At 38.9% G+C, this 23,860-nt stretch overlaps 1 long non-coding RNA gene across 1 annotated transcript; it reads left to right on the top strand.

Annotated features, from left to right (window-relative positions):
* The first annotated feature begins 1,866 nt into the window (after positions 1-1,866).
* Positions 1,867-22,128, top strand: LOC121451026. Its single transcript, XR_005974656.1, has 4 exons — positions 1,867-1,937; positions 20,211-20,372; positions 21,194-21,289; positions 21,716-22,128. It is a non-coding gene; the product is annotated as an uncharacterized LOC121451026 (long non-coding RNA).
* Positions 22,129-23,860: the final 1,732 nt, after the last annotated feature.

Below are 23,860 nucleotides of genomic sequence, written 5' to 3'. Positions count from 1 at the left end.
TCTTATATCACCAGAATTTGAAGTTATGAATTCTTGAGTATTAGAGTAAAAAAGAAAGCAAAAATGAGTCAACAAGGATATGAATTTTGCTGAAAAAGCATGATAAATGTTTGAACCGTTTTTGGCAATAAATGGCACAGGAGACAAAAGTTCGTGGGGAATAAAACGTCATCTATCATACCTGATAGACATTTATAGGGCTTCTGCTTAAAGAGTTATTGTGGTCATCTTTCCAGGTTTTACCTTTTTAGGTTACAGGAAAGTTCAGTTTTGTTGCAAAGAGCCAGCATGGAGGCACTCAGTTAATACCTGTGGGATAATGCAAAGCTGAGCAGAGTGAACAGAACGTGATAGGAGAGGGCCATGAGTTCCCTCCTGAAGTTCGAATTTTCCCTAAAGCAAAAGGAGACATGAATGTACGCACTGTAGATGAAGTACACGTGGCTTTTAGTTGACAGTTGTTGGCCTGTTGTCAATCTGACCAGTACCACCTTTTCCTTCTCAAGGTTTTCAGATGCATGAGAAAGTATGGTAGCCTAGGAACAATAATAAAAGACTACCAGTATTTATTACCCATTTATTAGATGTTTGCAAATTTCTAGAGACCTTGATATGCTTTTAATGAATAATGAATTCTTTATAATAACCCAATAAAACATCATTGACTGGGGACATAGTGCTCAGTGGTAGATCATTTACACAAAGCTGTGATTTTTATGTAGAACACTGAAAAAAAGGAGAAGCAATACTGAGTCAAGTATCTTATTATTTCCATATAACAGTTAAAGAAACAGAATGAGGGAGAATAAAACAGCACACTGTGTTCTCACAGTGGGCAAGCCTAGATCTCAACCTACAACAGAAGATGGCATGTTCTTTTCCTAATTACCAGCTTGTGTAATTAATTATTTTGCTTAACATATTCAAATATTATTAGCTGTTTTACTTTTATTATCCCTAGCTCTTGTAATTGTGTTTTTATAAGGCCAAGAGCTCTTTAAGATGCAGGAGAAGCCTGAACTCAACTAGATAGCCTTTCAAGTTACTAATGTGTCTATATTAATGAAAAAGATTTGATAAATGATTGGTTTATGCCAGACACTGTTATTTTGACTGCTCCCTATGTTAAACCACAACTTTGTAAAACAGTTCTACAAGAAAAATCTGTGACTCTCATAAACACAAACATTGCTTCAGCTGTTAATACTAAATTGGTTCACAGGTTAAAAATGAAGAATGAGGGATTTTGCTGTTTCCATAGATTCCGGGACTTCTATTCCTGGGGATCTGGAATAACTGAGTATCAGGGTACAGGACACAGGGTTAATAAAAGGAAAGTTCTTGGTGGAAGAAGAACTCCCCAACCTTTCGTATTTACAGTCACTATCATGTACTGAATACTTGATGAAGACATGAACTTTACATACTGTTTGTCCTTTGCTTTTCTCTTCACCATAACTCAGGTAAGAAAAGAATTACCAGAAGTTTAGCTCTGCTATGCTATACAGGATATTCACCTCTGAAATCTCTAGGTATTTCTCCAGTTTAGAAATATTTATGATAAAAAATTAATTAAATATGGATGATATTTATTCATAATCAATTTCATGGTGCCGATGTGTAAACCACATGAATGTAAAGCATATGTATTAGTAGCACAGAAATGCTATTATATATAAAGTCATCACTTCTAACAAATATTGAAAATTCATATGAATATACATTAAGTTCTTTGTGTTATAGAAGGGCAAGTAATTATGACCGGGCTTATGCACAATATGATTACAGTTCACTTGGAGATAAAACATATGCCTGCAAACATGGACTGGGTACTATCATTACAGGCTGAACAAGAAGTTGATTTAGTTCAGGACTGGGGGAAAAAAGGCATCCTAAAAGAGATGAGATTGGATGGAATGGTCAGATGTGGAGAAAACGTAAGTGAAAAGAATTTTTGTTTTCCTTAGCCCAAACTAGTAGTATCTTGTCTTTAGAACGTGCGAGATGGCTCGGTGATTAAAAGCTTCATATTGTTCTTCCAGAGGACCTAAATTCAGTTCTCAACAACCATGTCAGGTTGCTCAAAACCACCCATAACTCCAGCTCCTGGGACATCCAATGACTTTATCCTACAAATGCACATACCCACACTCTGATACACAGACACACACACACACACACACACACACACACACACAATACACTCATTTTAAAATAATAAAAATAAATCTTTAATGTTAAGGAAAGAGCTATAATTTGCTTGAAATCATACATATGATTACAAATTCATATATCTGTAATAAGTTGAGTCACTGCTAATAAACCCAATTTAGACCACAAACTAACAATGACAGGATTTGTGTGCTATTGTTCAAGTTTTGATTTTTAGATTGTTAGCATAGCGGTTAGCATGTTAGACTTTGTATATCACATAGTTACTAAGTGAATGGGACAATTCAGGCACTTGATTTATTCAGCCCCCTTGCCTATGAGACCAATGACAGCCGTATCTATGGAAAGATGGAGTAGTTTACCCATGGCAATTTGGGGCTGTTTTTGATTGTTTTTGTCTGGCTTTCCTTTGTTGTCGTCTGGAACCAACCAAAGGCTCTCACAATTTACACAACTTTCTGAGGCAAGCTTTTCGGCTTTTGACCTCCCAGAAGGAAAGTTAAAAGTGGCAAAGGAGCTATAAGGAAGCCAGCTGCAGGAGGTTCTCTTCTGAGAACAGCTGGTGTATTGGTTACTTTTCTGCTGCTGTGATAAAACTCAATGACTTTAGCATCTTATACAAAAAAACAAAAAAACAAAACCAGTTCATTCAGGGTTATGGTTCTGGGACTCAGAGTCCATGGTGGTGATATGGAGACAGCAAGCAACAGGCATGGCCACTGAAGAAGTATCTGAGCTCACATCACAAACCACAAGCAGGAGGCAGAGACAACACACTAGATATAGCAAGATTCCTTAAATTCCCAAAGTCCAACTCCAGTGAGATACTTCTGCCAGCAAGGCCACATTTCTTAAAACTCCCAGACAGTGCTGCCAACTGGGCACTAAGAGATCAATGTCTGAGACTACAGAGGACATCTCATTCAAACCGCCACAGTAGTGAAATCCTTTTCTCAGATCAGTCCCTCCACAGGAAACAGCACAGCTACCGAGCCTACTCATCGACAGTACCATGGGTTCCCAAATATTCTCAAGTATCATCTGCTGGCTCCTGATTTTCTGAAAGAGGTGGCTGGTTTCTCACTGGTTTGGTTGGGTTTGTTGAGAATGCTTTAATAGTCATAACCAAAAACGTAACCGAGAATCTTTATCTCACCCTACATATTGGCCGCGGTGAGATCAAACATCCTTAGCATCTGTCTCTGTCATGGAGAATGGTCAGATGTTCATATTCTCCCAGTGGATCTCAGGAGATGTGTTGAAATGGGTTCAGAGGGAGAAGATAACCGGAAGAGTACACGACAAAAAGAAGGCAGAATACAGATGGGAAAGTATCATGGTGAACTGATTGCAGAAAGCTTTGATCACTCAGACAGTGTGTCAATCACTTTGTAAAAAATGGAAAATACATTCAGGGTGAAACCATATTAGCCACTTACTTTAGAATTAGAAAATGGGAGCACATAGGACCTGGAAGGAGGAGCCTGGCAGAAGATATTGTCACAGTACTAGGCCACCTGGGGCCTACACCTGAGGCCACTTGATGAAATTCTGACTGCCCCTCCCCGTTTATTGATTTTGATTCATTTGGCCTTTATATCTAAGATATAAAGACTTTTAAAATGTGGTCTCCCACTCTAAAGTAAAATCTAGTAAATTCTCAAGGTGACTGTATTCTCATAGACACAGGAAATTCAGGATTGAATGAAACCTCACAACTTCACATTGCTCAGTAGAATATTAAATTGGCTACCAAGTAGCACCATTCAAAGCTCTGTTCTCATGGCCTCCTAAATGGCTGGCATTACATTGCCCTACCATCTCCCCGTCCTCATCCTGGAGAGGCCCGATCATCATCAGATAAACACTGGGAGGAAATCCATAATTACACAATTTATTATGTGTAATGATTAAACAAGATCAGACCCAAAGTAGTTCATTCACCTTGGGCCACATGAGACAGCTGAAAATACAATGAACTCATGTATTAATGAAAATTCAAGCATGGGCCATCACATCTCTGGTGTGGTAACTATTGTTAGTTGTCAACATGACACCCTTGGGATCTCAGTTGAGGAACTACCTCCATCTGATTAGACCGGGAGACATTTTCTTGATAACTAATTGATGGAGGAAGACCCAGCAAACCGTAGTAAGAATTATCCCTGGGTAGGTGAGAAAGGCAGCTGAGCAAGCTAAACATGTGTCTCTATAATTAGTAATACTGCTGACTGAGTAAATATTTAAAGACGGTATTACTTAGGAGAAATAATCCTGTGTTAGATTGTCTGGGTACAAATCTTTCATTGACTATCAGCTAATAGTGAGTAAAGACCTCAGCCATAGTCTTTCCTTCCTTAAATGATTCTTTTCTGATGAAACAATCTATTTCATAAGCTACAATCACATTGCCCTTTTAGAAAATCCCTGGCACGGAAAAGGTGCCTGAAGAGTGTGTGCTGGCAAATCAGCAGAGATTAGATGAGGTAACATTTTAGTCTCCAAAAGACTGCACAGTGTAAGTGTACTTTCCTGTGCTGAGCTTTTACATTGTCTAGAAGCCAGTTCCCCATTTGAATGAGTCTTTTAGAAATCCATAATAAAAGCCCATCCAAACAGCTTGAAATACCAAAGCATGGTGTCATCAAAAGGTACAGTAATTACGGTAAAGGGGTCATCTTGGATTCTGCTTATACTGCATCTTTTAAATGAGCATCAGATTTTTCTCCAGGCAGTTGCTATTCCTACAGAGGCAAACACAGATGGTGTCCAAGCGTCCTACTCAGTCCTTCTAGGCAAAAGCATTGATAAAGTGCCGCAGGTCAATAAAGACTCAGAGCAAACCCCCTACCTTAGTGTCATGCAGCATGGTGAGTTAGGCAACTAACCCTCTGTAGGCAAATTCAAGGAATTGCTCACGAATAAAATATACTAATGACACAAACAAACTCTTAATTTTAAGTCTGATGAAAGAGCGATTTCTTTTGGGGGAAAAATCGCTTTGTCTTTTCCAATGAGTATCTCTAGGCAAAGAGAAACGAAGGCTTGGTTGCACACCTGTGTCTTGTAGTGCATGGGCACTTTGCCATTCTTTCTGACGTGGCCAAGCAGAGCAGAACTGAGATTTGTCTTGCTCATACTTGCCTTATAATCACACATCCTAAAAGAGAGCAAGCTTGCTTCCTGTGATTTCTACAGCTCAACCCTCTTCACTGGGTTTTGCAGTTTCTAGGTCTGCTTGCCCTTGAACCCAGTCCTTGCTGGTCCTCTAGCTCAATAGGAGGAATCTGTTCTCTTGGGCTCCTTTCCCTCAGGTAATCCCAGGTGGTACAGCTGGTTCCTGCAAGTGAAGCCTCTGAAGACTAGAGATGGAACAGGCAGAAGACAGACCCTTTCTCTGAGATTCTCTCTGTCTCCTTCCCACTCCTGCTGCGACTTTGTCTCTTTCTTGATCCTTCTCTGCAGGCCTGGGTTCTGGCTCCCACCATTTGGCATCCAGTTGTGCTGTGATAGCCCCTCCCCTCTGTTGCTCTCATCTAATCTCACTGTGACTTACTCCAGGTACTGCTTTCTGGTTGATCCTATTTTATTGTTTTCTCTCTCACAGCTTCTCTATTGGTGATTATCAATGCCCTGTTCATCTCCGTTCCTGCATTCTATCATTCAGATACTCCAAGTGAATCTTTATTTGCTAATTGATGGCTGGTGGAGTCCAGGTTGGGTCTGGACTACCTGCTCTTACTGCATTCCTGGGGAGGAAAGACTGTGGACGGCAGTGTCTTTGCTGTCATCAGCACTCCAGCCTCAGAGATGCTCCTGGTCAGGATCTCTGACAGACAACGTTCCCTTCATGGCTCTTGTCTTTGGCTACGTCACTGTGCCCTCTGAGCTCAGTCTGTGCTCCCCAGGGATGTCCAAGTATCTGCTACCTTTAGTGTCAGAACACACTCAACTGTTACCCATGAAGAAAAACCTAATCTATCCTTCCTTTCTGTAGAACATTCCCCATATATGTCACAGGGACTGATTTATCCTATCAAGAGTCAATGCTCCCCACTAGTACAGTGGTTCTCAACCTGTGGGTCAGATGAACATTCACAAGGGTCATCTAAGACCCTCTGAAAACACAGATATTTACATTATAATTCATAACAGTAACACAATTATAGTTATAAAGTAGCAATGAAAATAATTTCATGGTCGGAGGTCACCACAACATGAGGAACTGTACGAAAGAGCCACAGCGTTTGGAAGGTTGAGAACCACAGGTCTAATGAGTTACAAAGGACAACAAGGTTCCTAGACTCCCCGATCTGCAAACAGCAGAATTCGAATATATAGCATGTTAGTTCTTATTCTAAAACCCTGTTCCTTTTTGCTTTCTTTCCAATGAAAGAAATGTGAGCTGCGGAACATGTCTACTTCAAAAAGGTTTGAATTGTAGTTATTCGCCTGTTTTACACCAAAAGTGTCAAGCTGTTGATCTGCATGCAACCTTGGACCTTGTTAAGCCTTCGTAGGATGCTGAACATTGCAGCTTATGCCAATGTCAAGTTTCTAAAAATAGCCCTGTGTGGGGATTTCCCTCACTCCTTTCACACACACACACACCATTCCATTGCTCTACTTCCCCTCCTCAAATGACTTTTTTCCTCCCAGTTTCTCTTGTTAGGCTTGCTACATCTTGCTTGTGCCTCAACGGAGCACTATCTGAAATGTGTTATTTCCCTTTCCTGTCCGATGTGAGTCTCCATAATAACAAGTCTATCTTGACTGCCTACATCTACTGCCCAGAAACTTCCCTGACACTTAGGTGTCTTTTAAAACATGTTTGCTGAGCTAGTGAAACAGCGCTGAGAGCTCTGGGGTCTCACATGCTAGGTCAAAATTACTATGACCTCTTGTCAAGAAAGTGTTTTGTTGCTCTTCGTTCTTTGTTTTAAGTCATATTTTAACAACAAACTCGTTAGTTTTCCAAGACGTGGTGTTTGTTCCCTGCTCATAAAGATACTTACATCTTTGTTGAACAATTGTAACACAGGAAAGGAATGAAAGTACTTTAGCAGCTTCAGATGCTCAAATCTGTTCTTGCTTATATTCTCTTCCATCTTCCAGCAGAAGTTACATCCTCTCTCTGAGTCTGTCTGACTAAATTTAAGCCTCATTTCCACGTCCATCTAAATATGTCCTCAGTGCCTCCACCATCAATTGAGTAAATGCCGCATCTCTAACTCATTTCCTTTCATAGGACGAGCTCCGCCATGCTCTGTTTAGTCAATTATAATGGCTGTCTCTGCACACGGAGGTCCACCGCCTCCAGTGGCATTTGTTTATTCGCTCCAATTAAGCTCAGAGCTTTACAGACAGAAGTATTTCTTCTTTTGTTCTTCACAGTAAACACTTGTGAATTGAATGTCTTCTAGATTTTCCTGCTCTCTGTGCTAGTGCCTTAGTGCTTTATCAAGTAAACAAACATACTGGGTATTAACACTATTCTTAGGTTCACGCTAAGAGTGTATTGGTGGCCTACAGAGAGCATATGTTAGAGTGCTTCCTTCTCCAGCTACTCTGTGGGCTAATCCTGGCAGCCCAGGGACTGCAGAGTGAGGCTGGGCACAGCCTGGTCCCCAAAGCGAACATATCCTGAAACATAGTGAATTCCAGAACAGTCAGCACTATACAGAGACCCTGTCTCAATGCAAACAAATAACAAAAACAACAACAAATGATAATAATAATAAAAAAAATAAGGAGTAGCCTTAAATTGCTGTCCCTAGGGACTCAGCCTTACCTTTCTAGCCCTTTCATCATTGATAAGTAAGTCATAGAAACTAACCCTTTTCTTCCAAACACATAATGATATTATATATATATATATGTATGTATATATATGTATATGTATATATATGTATATATAATCTGTATATATATGTATATATAATCTGTATATGTGATGAGCATATAAAGAAAATGTAGAATTTAAAACATAATTCTATAAAATATATAGTATACATAAAGTAAATTATGTGTAACTAGCATATTTAAAATACAGCTGTATGTGTGTTTGTATAAATGTGGGTTATCTGTTCGATTTGTTTCCCTCCACAGATTTTCTGTACCTAAACTGTTGTCACCAGTAAACACCAAGCCTAAAACAAACCCTAGCACATGGTAGTATCCATAAACATTCATTGAGGGGATAAGTCTGTGGAAGTCAGCAGCTTTCTCTAATCATTAATTACATCAACTCTTAAATAGTCTTGAGCAAAAATAGTGTAGGAAGAATAAAACTAGGAACCCCTGAGAAATGCTTTTTGTCTCTCTTCTGAAGATTCTTGGGTTTATGATCTGCCTCTCCAGTGGAAAGCCTCCCATTCTTCTTGGTTTGTTTTCAGCTTGACAAGAAGAAATAGGTGAGAAACCCTCTGCTGTTCACGCCTGTGGCTGCCCACTAATAGAGAAGCCACAGATGTCCCAGTAAAACACCTGCCAATGATATCCTGCTGCCCAGTCAGTGAGGTGGAAAAGTAAGTGAGCACTTTCACCCATTCTGCTGTAACATCCTGCTGCTGCTAAACAGTCCAGCCTGTACATCTTCAGAACACACCTAGAGCTTATATGAGTGTTTGTTCATTGTCCTAAGGAGAGGCCGTTTGTTGGTTCCCAGCTGCTCAGCCCCAAAATAATCACACAGAAACTATATTATTTAAATCACTGCTTGGCCCAATAGCGCTAGCTTCTTATTGGCTATTTCTTACATCTTAATTTAACTCATCTCCATTAATCTGTGCATCACCACAAGGTTGTTCCTACCAGCAATGTTTCAGTGTATCTGTCTCGAGCAGGGCTACATGGCTTCTCATTGACTCTGCCTCCTTTCTCCCAGCATTCAGTTTAGTTTTCTCTGCCTACCTCTATTCCCTGTGCAGGCCCAGGACAGTTTCTTTGTTAACCAATGGTATTCATAGCATACAGAGGGAAATCCCACATCAGTTCATTTATCATAACTCAAAACTCCTTAAGACAGAGGAAGAAGGTGATATAATTACAAGCCCAGCATGCAGAGCATACTGGAAACCAGACCACCTGGGTTCCAGTTCTGGCCTCACATTTTCCTAAGCAGTAGAATGCAAATAAGTGGTGATCTCTTCCTTTTCTTCTCTCTCTTCCTTCTTTCTTCAGCTGAGATCATAAAATCACTGAATTCATAGGACTTCATCCTGGAAAAATGACAGAACACACGGAGCCTTTGGAATCACATCTAACATGTTTAATAATGGTTCATCAGTCATTTTGTCATTTTTATAATTACCTTTGTCTGTTGCCATCCTGAAATTAAGATAGGATTGCTGGTAGTATATGATGATTACATTTCCACTAAGACTAAGTAAGTGGAGAAATGAAAAACACATATAAGTAATAGCGAGAATTAAAAGACAGCATCACCAAAGTTGTGGGAAAAACATAAAAAAGTGCATATGAGAGACGGGATTATCTGCTTGTTCTCTTTAATTCTTGCCCTGATAGAAAATATGACTTCATATATCTGTCAAGAACCTAACAAAGACTACTCTTCCAGCATCTCCCACAGTCTAAGCAATTTGGAGGACAATTCATCATCATCCACTCCACAATCAGCTCAGCACTGCTAAGGAGTTTCCACTGACTTAACTCGGTGGTTAGCAAACTTCCTCACTCAAAGGCTGCTTGAACCTTTTCCCTCCATCCTAAAGGGTGTAATTACAATCTCCCTGTATATCATTATAAATAGCACTATTAGTCCTTAAAATAAGAGACCCTCTCACAGTTGTCTGTGCTCTTTCCTGTTTTTATTCTTTATGAATATGTGTGTGATTCATTTAATACATACTTAGTTGGGGTCTACTATGGGCATGGAACTGCGCTAGACACCTGCTATAAAACAACTGTGAAACACAAACAAAGAAGCCATGAACAAATAGAGTCTTTCATGAAGCCTAGGTCTAACCACAGCAGTAAGTTGAATTCTTTAGATAATACAATGAGGTTGGGAAGTTTGAATGCTATCTTAGGCCAAAACACATTTAAGCAATGTCTGAAGACAGAAAAGAGGCAGGCATTCAAATTCCTGGGCAAGACTCCCATGGCACACAGAAAGAACAGCAGTACAGGTGTCATTGTGTGGAGTAAGCATGCATCCCTGCATCTGTAGCAATGTTGTATTAGGAGCGGCGGGGCTGCGTCCCTAGCACCCGGCCGCCCGCACGGCTAGCTTTACCCGAAATAATTACATGGAAACTGTATTCTTTTAAACACTGCCTGGCCAATTAGTTTCAGTTTCTTATTGGCTAGCTCTTACATATTAATCTAACCCATTTCTATTAATCTGTGTAGCCCACGAGCTGGCTTACCAGGAATGATCTTAACCTGCGTCTGCCTGGAGTGGGAGAATCATGGCGACTCACTGACTCAGCTTCTTTCTCCCCACATTCTGTTCTGTTTACTCCACCCACCTATGTTTTAACCTATGAGGGCCAAGCAGTTTCTTTATTGCTTAACCCATGAAATCAACAGATTGATATATGACACTCCCACATCATAGCAAGACATGGAGAGCCATGAGGGAATGACCTGAGGATAGCATGGAGGAGCAAGTGGCAGTCAGAGAATACAACTTGTGGCATGAGTGTTCTTAATGTAGAAATAGCACTATTAGAGGTTAAACCGGCTAGTGTGTCTCAATGGGTCTGGAGAGATGGCTCAGTAGTAAAGAGCACTGGCTGCTCTTCTAAAGGTGCTGAGTTCAATTCCCAGCAACCACATGGTAGCTCACAACCACCTGAAATGAGATCTGGTGCCCTCTTGAGGAAGAGACCTGATCATTCATCTTCATCAACTTAGACCATGAAACCCAATATGGACAAGTTCAACAGAACCACTATATACGGGCTGCCCATGCATGCTTCGGCATTGCCAGGGCATAAATTTCATTTTTTTCAGTGTGACTTAATACATATTATAGTAGATGCCCCTGATTACTTTATGGAGAATAAGGGGGAAGAGGGTATAAATAAAATAAGAAGACGACTACAATAGCAGAGCAAGCCAGAGAAGATGCTGGTGGTTCAGACTTGGGGAGTTGGACAGAAGACATGCCTAGGAGTGATTGAACTGGAAGAGAAATAACCATGTAAGATCCTAAAGTGTCTGCTTTATGTGTTGCATGATAGTCCCACTTGAAAGAAAAAAAACAAATAGTAATGAGTTCTATATTAATAAGGTCTTCTCATGGTATGATTTTGTATCATAAAGATCATCATCATTGCCAACAGAGATGTTAAGTAGCCATGAGATCACACTAGTGTGGATTCTTCTGTCAAAGGCCTCTACACCATGGCCCCTCTGTTGTTCAACTCCTTCATTGCAGGGTGAGATCAGTTAGTTCAAAAGCACACCAGGAGAATAAAGACAAAGTGCCACCATGCATTTATTTTTAGAAGTAGGCTACATAAACAATTCTTTACCCATTTTAAGACATACCTTTTCTGTGCTTCTTACCAAAGCTGACTGCACAGCTGCTGGCACCTGGAAAATTCTAGCTCAGATGTATTTGGACCTCTCTGACAGCTACTTCCCAAACAATTTGATGCTTTCCTTTTTATGGTTCCTTTGTCCTCCCCAATACTGTTCCAAAACCCAGTCTCTTGACTTGAGGAGAAGGGGCATTTCCCTTCACCAGAAGCTAGCAAAGCAGTCATTTAGTCCTGTGTGTGTTACTGCCACCTTGGTGTCTTTTTATTCCCTGTTCTTTGTTTTGTTTTTACATTTTGTTTTGTTTTTGCTTTTTTGAAAACAAAACAGGGTTTCTTTGTATAACAGCCCTAGCTGCCCTGGAATTCATTCTATAGACCAAGCTGGCCTCGAACACACAGGGATCTGCCTGCCCCTGTCTCCTGCGTGCTGGGATTGAAAGCATGCACCAGCACTGCCCAGCTCACCTTGAGGTGATCACTTTCAAATTCCATCAACCCCAAAGAAGCTCAAAGGGGAGGAGAAATCTTCCTTTATGTGCCTTTCTAGAAGAGATTAGCAGTGAGAATCAATGCTATTCCTTCAGGAGCCTAGAGAATCAGGAGTCATGAATAAACCCATAGGTTTATTCCTTAGAGAGGAAGCAAATGCAAATATAACCCCTGGGTCAGTGCCTGCCTCCTTTCAGTCTTTCTGGCCATGCACTGGCTCCATTAGGACAAACTCTGCCTCATCCACAACACAGCCACATAGGCTCTCTTCTCCCTGCCCTTGTAGTTTTCCCCTGGTTTTAACACATTACCGTAAGCATCTGGCTATTGTCTTCACCCAAAACTGTCCTTGAAAGCACAGTACGTGGTCATCTCTAATTTCCAAAGATCTAGCACATCTGGTGCAGAGTGCTGAGGGAATATATTTCTGGATGACTGGATGAACAATGAATGAATGGATAAATGATATAGCCAAAGTAAAATAGAAACAGAAAAGTTAGTGGTGGTGGCTTGTTGATAGACTACAGGTGACTTGGGCAGGGGAAGACACCTTTAACTTTCACGGTGACAGTAGTATTCTCTACTGCTTGTTACCCATGCCTTGCTCAGCCTGCTTTCTTATAGAATAAGGACCACCAGCCCAGGGAAGGGACCACCCACAAAAGATTGGCATCAATCACTGATTAAAATAAAATGCCCTATAGTCTTGCCTACAGCTGAATCTTATGCCGGCATTTTCTCAGTTGAGGATCCCTCCTCTCAATAATATAAATACTTCATAGCAAAAGTAAGTAATGCAGCCAGGTGTTGTGGCACATGCCTGTTATAATCCTGGTACTTAGGAGGCAGAGGAGGAAGGATCTCTATGATTTCAAGGCCTCTCGTGTCTACATAGTGAATTCCAAGACAGCCAGAGCTACATAGTGAAACACTGTCTCGAACAGCAGCAACAATAATAATAAGCGAGATGCACACAGGATCATCATGGCAAATTAAGTAATATAAAATTATTTACAAGGTCTCTAGACAGTTGAAAGCATAATGTTTCCTTTATCCTTAGCTGTGCCAGAAGTTTGGGCATAAGACACGTTGCATATTTAATGCACACCTTTCAGTACAAAAGGAAAGATCAGCAAGTTTTGGACATTATGAGAAGCAGCTGGATACTAAGTTTTAAAATCTCACTAAGTGTATCTTAGAATTGATTTTCTGATCCATGTGTCACAACCAATAATGGAAGCAAATTCATCTTCAGGACCAAGAGTTATCAAACGTTATAGTTCTGTTTTAGGTATCACATTTATTCATAATTGTAGATAATTATGCATTAAATTACACATAAATCACATTTTTTGATTTATCGATACCTGTTTGTGAAAATACTGACTGTGGTTGGTTCTTTATTTAAGATATAATACAATTTGATTACATTGTTTTTAGAATTTCAAACATGATTACTATATTTATGTCATTTCCAAACTACCCTTTATTTTTTTTCTTTTTTATTTACTGATTTTTATTGAGCTCTACATTTTTCTCTACTCCCCTCCCTGCCTCTCCCCTCCCCTTCAACACGCTCCCAAGGTTCCCATGCTCCCAATTTACTCAGGAGATCTTGTCTTTTTCTACTTCCCATGTAGATTAGATCTATCGATGGAGCTAGAAAACATCATTTTGAGTGAGGTAACCCAGACCCAGAAGGACAATTATCACATGTACTGACTCATAAGTGGTTTTTAAATATAAAGCAAAGAAAAACAGCCCATAAATCACAATCCCAGAGAACCTAGACAACAATGAGGACCTTAAAAGAGTCAAACTACCTTTTAAACCCCTCCAACATCCCTCTAACACCCTCACAAAAATTCATAGTTTCTTCAAATGTGTGTGTGTGTGTGTGTGTCTGTGTGTGTGTGTGTAAATACAGTCTGCTGAAATCCACTTAGTGTTGCTCATGTGTGTATGTGTTTAGGGCTGCACACTTGGGACTGATTATTCCCAGCAGCCACCTATGGCTCATCATTTAGAAATGAGACTTGTGAGATTTTTCCCACCCACTTTGGGATGACAACTTGTGTTGTCATTGTGCAGATCTTGCTTAGGTGGCCATATTGTTAGTTTCAGGGATACAACTCCCTGTCACAATATATAGACGAAGCAATTTTATAGTAGATGTGCTGGTCTTCTGACTCTTACATCTTTTGCTCTCTCTTCTGATTTGCTAGTTGAGACTAGGGTTTCAGTTATAGATGTATGAATTGAAGATGTGTACCCCAAGGTCAGTTTTCTTCACTTTAGCCAGTTGTAGATCTATTATGGTCTTCAACAAAAAGAAACTACTTGCATGAGGAGAGACAGTGACTTTTTTATGTGGACATAAGCATAAGTTTTAAGAATGCAGTTGGGAGTTATACTAGTAGTCATATTTCATTTGTATCTTAATAAATAAAGCTTGCCTGAATTTCAGAGAATAAAACAGCCACACTGATCAGCCTTACAGACCAGGCAGTAGTGACACACATTTAATCCCAGTAGCCATGCTAGTTTGCTATAGAAACCTGGCAGTAGTGGTGCATACCTTTAATCCCAGCACAAAAGAGGAATATAAGATTGGAGGAAAGTACTCTTGGTGTAGGAGGTTTTTCTGTCTATGTGTTGCTCTTATTGGTTGAATAAAGAAACTGCCTTGGCCTTTCATAGGGCAGCACTTAGGTAGGCAGAGTAGACAGAACTAAATGCTGGGAAGAAGAGAGGGAGAGAGCCGCCGTAGAGTTGCCAGAGTCAGACATGCTGAATCTTTCCTGGTAAGCCACGACCTCGTGATGACATACAGATTATTAGAAATGGGTCAAATCAAGATGTGAGAGTTAGCCAATAAGATGCTAGAACTAATGGGCCAGGAAGTAATTTAAATGAATACAGTTCCTGTGTGATTATTTTGGGTGTAAGCTAGCCTGGCAGGACAGATAAAAGGGGCCCTGCTCTCCCTTCAACACGCTCTCACACAATCTCATTACTGGAAGCAGGATCATCATTTCAGACTGAGGTAGAGGTAAGAGTCAATGGCTGTTGTGCTTTTCTAACCTTCAGACTGAACCCCAATTTCTGTCTCTGGGTTTTTATTAATGGTGCTACATATACTGGTTTAGGCAGCTGCAAATTTTCCTCTAAGGTCTGTGACATCATCAGCCATGGTTAGTTTGGCTAGGTTTATAGCACCAGACATGGATTCACTTCTACTTATCTGGTCCTACAACTGACTAACTAGATGTTGGAGGCCACCATGATACAAGCACTTTTGTGCCATGCTGGGCATGTTGTGGCTCATGGGTTTTACAGCTGGGTAGGAGAGTGATGTTTTAATTTTTCTCTAGGAAGCCTGTAGAGCACCTTTAGATACTAGGCGAGCTAGTGCTCAGGGAGTAGACTTCCAGGTCAGTTCCAACTTGATTCCTCCAAGTTTTTAGTGAGAGTGTCTTACTTTCAGTTTATGAGTGATAACCAAGGACAATAGATATAGCCTATAGTATTTAGAGAGTCTTTTTATTTCTTTAGCCAAGAACTAGAAAAGAGGTTTCCTATGGCACTGGGAGTTGTGTCAAATAATCTATGGCACTTATAAGGGGTATTTATTAACCCAAGTGGTTTAACTATATATATGTATATGTATACATGCATATATATTAACACACACTATATACGTATATAGAGAGATATCTAGTTGTATGTATATATGTACATAGTATGTACATTAATTTTTAAATAAGCATAAAATGATATTTTCTTGTGGTCTTTTCAATCACCATTAATGTTTTTTGCTTTTCCCTCTTTCTCTGTATTGCCCTCCCTGCCTTCTCTCCAGCAAAATTTTAAGCCTATATAGCAAAATTCTCTCATACAAATTAATCAATGAAAATATTGTCATTTTTATAATGATTTACCACTTACAGAATAGTTTCATGATTATTTCTCAATAATAGTATTATACCTTTAGAAGCCTAAAAGTTGATGTAATAAATAAATACTTAAATATGCATCATGTGTGTTTCTATTCTAGCTCTTCTTTCCTAAGAACTAAAATCAACTCATATGTGCAATAAATAAATAAATTAAATAAATAAATAAATAAATAAATAAATAATGTGATGAACTTCCCACATTGCTTTGGGGCTGAAGTTCTTTCCTGGCAGATGAAGATGATGCTTTGGGTGTCATGTATCATCAGGATTTTTTTTCTAAACATTACAAAAAGCCGGTCAAAACTCTGTATTTTCATCACTTTACAAGTTAATAAAAACAGAGTGGTGGCCTTTTATAGTCAACAAACCAGTCTTGCACAGTGATACATATCTTTAATCCTACAATTGTGGAGGCTGATACCAGAGGATTGTGAGAGCAGAGACAATTTAGGTTACATACCAGATGTTCACGTTCAGAAAGAATAAAAACAAGGGCAATTGGCAATATGTTCTGTAGTATTTCCTCATAATTACCAGACATTCTCCTTCCCTACCTTCCTCTTCTCCTCCAAGGACACACACCCATCCCTCCGTATCTGGGAAGAAAGGCTCTGGATGCTGTCTGCTTTAAACTACTTGGTAATCCCATGCCTTATGTAGAGTTCATGACTGGGAAAGCACCATACAGCACCAGGTGCCCAGTTATGTAGCATTTCTGTAACTACTAAAGGGGAGATTATAGCTATATGAATATTAATATTCCACTGGGCTTCTGGAATTGGCCTGGCCAAGACCACAATGGTGATAAGACAAGCATCTTTCTAAGCATATTGTACATTGCTGATTTCTCAATTATTAATTGGTATTAGATTATCTCTGTTTTATACATAAGGGAGCTGCCACTCATGGTAATTTGAAAGTATGCCATAATACTTTAATAGGTTATCATGCTTCACAAGTCTCCCGCTCTGAACATAGACGCATGCCATGCCTCTAGCAGTCCAGAGAATACTTTACTTATCTGAATATTCTTAAGGAATCCACCTGTCTACACCCAAGCTCCCTGGACCCTTCACACAGACACTGCTACCATTCCTCTCAAGAGAAGAATTTTTCCAAATTTTTTGACATGTCTAATAAAAAATTAATGATATTTAGCATATTAACAATGGAAATATAGATCCATACCAACCTATGCTTACACATGTGTACATATAGACACATCAGAGAATGTATGCAGACATATGCACACATTAATAGCATGATTTGCATATTCAAAGTGGTTCCCTTAAATGGCCACCTTAGGGAGCCATGTATTCCCCCCAATACCTTCAACAACACAATTTTGGAGTTGATTTAGAGGAATCACATTTTAAGTATTCTCACAATTATCTCATCTTTCCAGGGATGATTTTTTTTTTCTGGAAACAAAACTGTTCAAAGCGAGTGGGAGCTGAAACTATTGAGCAAAGACATTAATTTTCTTATGTAATTTGAAATTGGTTCTGAGAGCAATTACAGAAATGGGTTTGTGCCACAGCATGTTGACTAATAGGCCCATGGGCACATGCCTGTGTTAGGGCACAACTCGCAATTTCTAGTTTTCAGATTAAAATAACTCATGATCATTTCATCGGAGGGGTGTAATCATGCATTCAGTGAAACAATTTAAAATACATGGAGTCCTTATGTAAAATACAATGGAAAATAATGGCAAATATGAAAGTTATGTTACATCTCTTTATTCAGGGCAAAAAAAACCCCACACACATTAAATCATTGCATAAAACCAATTAAAAAGTAACTAGTTGCTGATGTGGGGAGAGGAAGGGCAATGCCATCTGTTTACATTCTGCTTATTCTTCTGAACAGCTCTTTAGTTATAGCCTCAGAACTCGAGCTTCTCATACACAGCAAAAAATAAAATAAAATGAAATAAAATAGAAGAAGTTATAAATGCTGACTTCAAGCAGACTTAGATTTGAACTCAGATGAACTCTATGCATGGAAGTAACCTAATATGGCCAAGTCTTGTTCCTCGTCTATAAAATTACAGGACTAAGAAGAGTCAATGAGAGCTGGGCAGTGGTGGCACATGCCTTTAATCCCAGCACTTAGGAGGCAGAGGCAGGAGGATCTCTGTGAGTTTGAGGCTAACCTGGACTATAAGAACTAGTTCCAGGACAGGCTCCAAAGCTACAGAGAAACCCTGTATCAAAAGAAGAAGAAGAAGAAGAAGAAGAAGAAGAAGAAGAAGAAGAAGAAGAAGAAGAAGAAGAAGAAGGAGAGGAGGAGGAGGAGGAGGAGGAGGAAGAAGAGGAGGAAGAGGAGGAGGAGAAAATGTGGCAGTAAAAATATTGTACTTGTCCCAATGCCTGGTACTTTACAATAATGACAGTCATTTCACTACTAATTTTTAAAGTCATGGTTTTATATTTTTGAGGACACTGCTTTTTCTTAAATCTCAATGTATCATTGCTTACGACTATTAGTATTCTTCCACCCACCTGTTAACCAGTATTTGTTAAATATATCCTGCATACAGATCTGTGTCAGAGATTCAAGGTAAATCCTCTTCTCAGAGAGGTTATGCTTGACCCCAGGGGTGAAGGTCATACTGCATCAAAACATATGACAAAGCCATATCCTAGGAAAGCACAGACAGGGTGTATGGGCACCTCAGAGAGAGACAGGTTCCTTCTGTCAGACAAGGAAATGCTTTATGCTTAGGTATTGTTGGTTGTATTTTATTCTCTGCTCTTTTGGGGGCCCACCATCCAGGTCCCAAATTAAGACACAGAGACACATTATTACTTATGAATGCCTAGTCTTAGTTTGACTTATTTCTAGCCAGCTTTTCTTTAATTATCCTATTTATCTTTTGCCTCTGGGCTTTTACCTTTATTTCTTTATGTCTTTCTTTATTTCTTGCTCTGTGGCTTGCTGTGTAGCTGGTAACTGACCCCTGATATCCTCTCTCCATTTCTCTTTCCTCGATCTTCTCCCTCCAGATTTCTCCTCCTATTGATTCTGCCTGCCAGCCCAACCTAACCTTTCTCCTCCCTAAGTAGCCATTCAGCTCTTTATCAGGCCAATCAGGTGTTTTAGACAGGCAAAGCAACACAACTTCACAGAGTTAAGCAAATGCAACATAAAAGAATGCAATACATCTTTGCATCAGTAAGGAAATGTTCCAAAAGATAAACAAATGTAACACATCTTCAATTAATAATCCACAACACTTAAGGGGATGAAAGGGAAAACCGGAGGGTATCTTGTGTAAAAAAGTTAAGAACATCTTGAAGCAAAGAAGAGTGATCCTAACGGTTGGAGTATTTCAGGGAAATGCAGCTATTTCAATTGACTTAATGTTTAAATTAAGTCTCAAAATGTAGACACTATAGGCATCTGAGTTCTTGGATGTTAAGAGAGTAACAATGAATTTTACTTAGTAGGTGTTAATAAACTAATGAATATAGGGGACTTCAGTGGGTGTTCACTTTCTCAGGAAGTCTAAGATGGAAGTTACCCATGCTGAATGGTGAAGAGAGAAAAGTTTAGAAGTAAAAAGACTAACAGAAAAGTCTCTAAAGTGATTACAACATGTAACTGTTTTGGCTATGGTACAAGGAATGGCATATCACCCTCACTGTGCCAGTGATGAACGATGTTTTGTTCAATGTTTACACTGATTTATTCCCTAATGATTTTTTGTAATATTTAAAGCAAAAATTGTCCTATAATTTAAAAATGATTATGTATTTACCTCTGATAAGGACCACTTTTGATATTTTATGCACCCCTTTCTGATACCATAGGTTCTTAATGTTATCATTTATATATTCGTATACATATTTCTCCAGTTACACCAAATATGACCCTTTATAATTTGTTCAAATACATATTCAAGCAAAATCAACACTTTACCTTGGCTATCACATATATAACATATTATGGTCATGTTATTTGGTAGTTATTAGCATGATTCCCTATGTGTGTTTTTCTACACTTATTAATTAACTAATGATATTATGTCATGCTTTATAATTAAGCTGTCGCACTATTTTCTGATCCTAAGGTAAAACTATGACACATCTGACCTTCATTCAGCTGAGTCATAAATACCATGTGCAGGACATCATACTGGAGGATAAGTGTGGATCGCAGATGTCTGTAAAGCAGGTCCCCACCTCCTGGACTCTAGAATCTGGAGGAAAAATAATGATTAAAATGCACAGAGGTAAGAATAAGTGATGGTCATATAAATTAGTTAAGAGGAAAATGTTACAGTGTTTTAGATGGGGGGGTAAACTAGGAGATGAGCTGAGCTATGGGAGGATATAGCAGATCAGATGGACAGGTTAGGAAGAGGAAGTTAGGTTAAGAGGAAATCAAAAGAGAGTTCACGATGTAATTTCAAACTGTAGTCAGAAGACTATGGGTATAGAAACAAATATCACATGGAGAAAATGAGAGATGTTCTCAAGGGAATTTGAATAAAATAAGCCATTCAATATGTGCAAGATTTGCCTAAAAACATAAGTAAGGTCTGGTTTGGGAGAACATTACATGGCAAGCAAAATAATTTGAATATTGTCTTCTAAAACAAGAGACTACAAGACCCATTCATTTTCTCCTTACATGGAAACTATTGGATATTATGTAAAATTGATATTTCATTAATAGGCAAAACACAACTGTTCATTTCACAAGGAACTTTAAAGTGGTTTATACATTCCAACAGCAGTAATTTTTAAATATTTTTGACAAATTTGCAAAAAAACTCTGTGCTTTATTTTGCCCAACAACTAGGTGCTCCATTCTTAGAAAACCCAAACAAACTGGAATTGATTTAATCAACACCACAGCAGCAGACCACAGAGACTTTTACAAGGAAGAGTTAACTGTACCTTGGTGTAAAATAAAAACCTAACAAACTTATCATGAGAAAAACTAGTAAACACATATCTGCCAAGATCAATTTTTCATCTATTATTAAAGTGTGTTTTCTTCCCACTGATGACAAATGTGAATTGACTTATAATATTTTTTCTATACCAGAACAATACAGATTTTCATTACTGAAATATTCAAACGGCAGCTGACATATTCAATTCATCAAAGAAAATATATGTTGGATATGACACAGTATTATTGGTAAGTAATTTCTTCCTGCATGTTTAGTCTTTGTTAAATTATGACTAAGATAATCTATGTAATTTTACATTGTAAAATTGTGCTAGGTTTTGGAGATAATAAAATCATATAGAAAATCATCATATTCTAATGGTATACATTCAAGAATCTCACACTATACATACAACATACAACACAAACTATGCATACCACAGCATATTCACATATACACACACCACAGTCATAAGCACATGAACACACATATATATGCACACACCACATACATCAACACCACCATCAAGTAAAAGGATTAAAATAAAGAAATTATTTGCGTTGTGTTAGGGTTCCTCATTAGCAAAACTATAAACAATCAGATAAAATCCTTCCTAGGACTGGAGAGCTGTCACTTCTTCAGTTATGATGAACAAAACTGTTTTCTGTTTGCAGATACTGCCAGAAGCCCAGGGAGAACTGAGGACAGAGCCCCTTGTAGCTTGAACTGCTGGATTAGAAGGAAATTTCTAAATGCAATTTGCTAATGGAGACAACACACTGCTGAGGAAATCGAGGGAAATTCATAGTGTGTGGTCGCTGATACAACTAACTTGAAATAAAGCACTTTCGGAGTACAAAATAACGAAAAGGTGATAAAGCTCAAATCTGTAAGAGAATAGTTAAATACAAGTTGTGGTTTAGGGGCCATGTAGATTTCAGTGTTTTGGGGATAGATAATAAAAATATATAAAGGAGCAATGCAACCCCTGGCATTATAAAAAGCAATCAAATTGTTGAGATCGTTAAATAAAAGGCTTTTTCTTTTCATTTTGTAGAAATGCTAATTGAATATACAAATGAAATTAATAAAACATGATTTTAGAAATGTCAGTGGCGGTGTTAATCCACATAAGAGACTGCTTGAGGCATGTGATTCAATGAAGGGTATATTCTGGAAGAAATTGGAGGTTTTGGGGACAGGTGTCACAGTGGGTGATGAGCGGGAAGAGCAAGTATTCAGCTCTGGACCTTGTCTGTGTCTGAGCCTGTAAGTTGCCGAGGTCCTCTCATAGAGTTCACACCACAGTAGGGCTGCTCAGCAGGGTTTCTCAGTCATTGGGGACCCTGTGTGGAAAGTTGCAGCTGCTGTTGTAGACTCTTGAGGCCAAAGGTGGTGGGATTCAAATAGCAGCTCTGCAGCGACACAGAAAGTGTATGTCAGGGCTTTTGAATGGGCTCACTGAAGGAAAAAAAAAAAGTACTAAAGCCTTTGACAGAACAAGTGTTCAGTGAATTTTTTTCTTTTGCATGTGTTTATGTCTCTGTTTTTCTGTATGTCTCTGTGTGTACAGCTGTGTCTGAGGTGCACTCCTTGTGATTGTAAGTGTACATGTGCACACATAGATTTGAAGCCCAGAGGTGGGTGCCAGGTCCTCAGTCACTTTCCACCTTAGTTTTTGACACAGGGTCTCTCTCTCACTGAACCTAGAGCTCACCAATTAAATAAGGTTGGTGGCTACCAAGCCTCAAGGATTCCCCACCCTACCTCCCCAGGACGAAGTTACTATATCCAGCCTTTTATGTGGATGTTGGGGATCTGAAGGCAGGTCCTCATGCTCCATGGGAGGCACTCTGCCTACTGAGCCATCTCCCCAGTCCCTGATGAAGGTTTCTAAATTTAATATTAGTCCTTGTCTCATTGGGCAGTGCTATGGCTCCAAATTTCTCAAATACTTTGAGAGCATCAGTTGAAGAGTATCTTCATTTTCTCATTTTCAATGTGAATTATTAGGCCAAGACACAGTTCAATATCATTTATGTTCTCTACAACAAAGTTGTGAGACCCCTTGGAGTCCCTTCTTGAACAACTAAACCATACAGTTGAACTAGTTTGCCCTTGGTTAGCAACTCCACTATTCTGTTTCCTCAAGAAGAGTTATATTCTGTATAGATATCGAACCCTTTCTGTCCAGATGATATGGTATTAATATAGTAAAATAAAATCAAGCAGAGGTTCAGGCACTTGAATTCTTCCACTTCCCCCCCACACACCTTTCATTCTGTCCAAGACACCAAGCATGAGCATTTGTTGTGTTTATCCATGCACTAGCATGTGCTGATTTTGGAAGTTCTTCAAACATGCATCTTTGATATTATAAATGTATTTTATGTGGTAGTCATAAAAATATTTAGGTATACTAGTTAAGATATAGAGACATGGTGAAGTAAGAAAAGACAATCTAGACAGAAGAACTGAAAACATAGGGGCTTGGTTAAAAAATGTCACTTTAGGCACAAGTAGTCTTGATTGTTACATAATAAACAGGAAAAACACGTATGGTAATAAAATCAGGAGATTTCTCTTTCTGGCAGTTAGATATAAAATATAGGAATGTTGAGTGAGAGAAGTTAAAAGGGTGTTGTAATAATCTAAGTGTTTGTTTATCAAAAGCACTTTTAAAGATTCTACAGCATTAATAACACTTTATTAGATACAAATTAATGTTTGCTTGAACTAGGGCAGTGGCTACAGAAATGGAAATGATGCTGTTGAATATTAATGAGATAATTAAAGCAGTTCAGGATGCTCATGTACTT

The sequence above is a fragment of the Microtus oregoni genome, unplaced genomic scaffold (assembly GCF_018167655.1).
Source record: "Microtus oregoni isolate MIOR12 unplaced genomic scaffold, Mior012 000007F_ref0000211, whole genome shotgun sequence".
In the NCBI taxonomy this organism is placed as follows: Eukaryota; Metazoa; Chordata; class Mammalia; order Rodentia; family Cricetidae; genus Microtus; species Microtus oregoni.
The sequence above is the reverse complement of the archived record's forward strand: the minus strand, read 5'-3'. Positions and strand labels throughout refer to the sequence as shown.